This window comes from Penaeus monodon, chromosome 20 (genome assembly GCF_015228065.2).
Source record: "Penaeus monodon isolate SGIC_2016 chromosome 20, NSTDA_Pmon_1, whole genome shotgun sequence".
Classification (NCBI taxonomy): Eukaryota; Metazoa; Arthropoda; class Malacostraca; order Decapoda; family Penaeidae; genus Penaeus; species Penaeus monodon.
In genome coordinates this window covers 35,980,880-35,981,265 of record NC_051405.1, presented here as the reverse complement: position 1 = coordinate 35,981,265, position 386 = coordinate 35,980,880, and positions in this window count along the sequence as shown.

Sequence of the window (386 nt, the reverse complement as noted above, 5' to 3'; positions counted from 1 at the left end):
TACCTCTCATCGAAGTCTTATAAAAGGGATATCCAATCCTGTTACAGCACAGATAATTCCGCGTCGCATGACACATGCTAGGCTTTAATGACCATGTACGAGTGTAACGAAAATGAATCTCCCAAGTCATGTGACGCTTCGCAGTCTCTCTGAACAACTTCTGATAATAACCTAGATGATGCTTTGCTGTCGTGATGATCATAATTAAGTACGTCATTTCGGCGGTAATGATGTCAGTGGCGGCAGTGACATCAGTGACGGTGTTGGAAGTCAGGGATGCTATTATTTTTGGGCGGAAAGATAAGGAAATGTCGTTTGGGAGAAATAAAAGAAGGGCGGCTGTTTATTTTTATTTTATTTTCTTTGTCTGAGAATGTCAAATACCA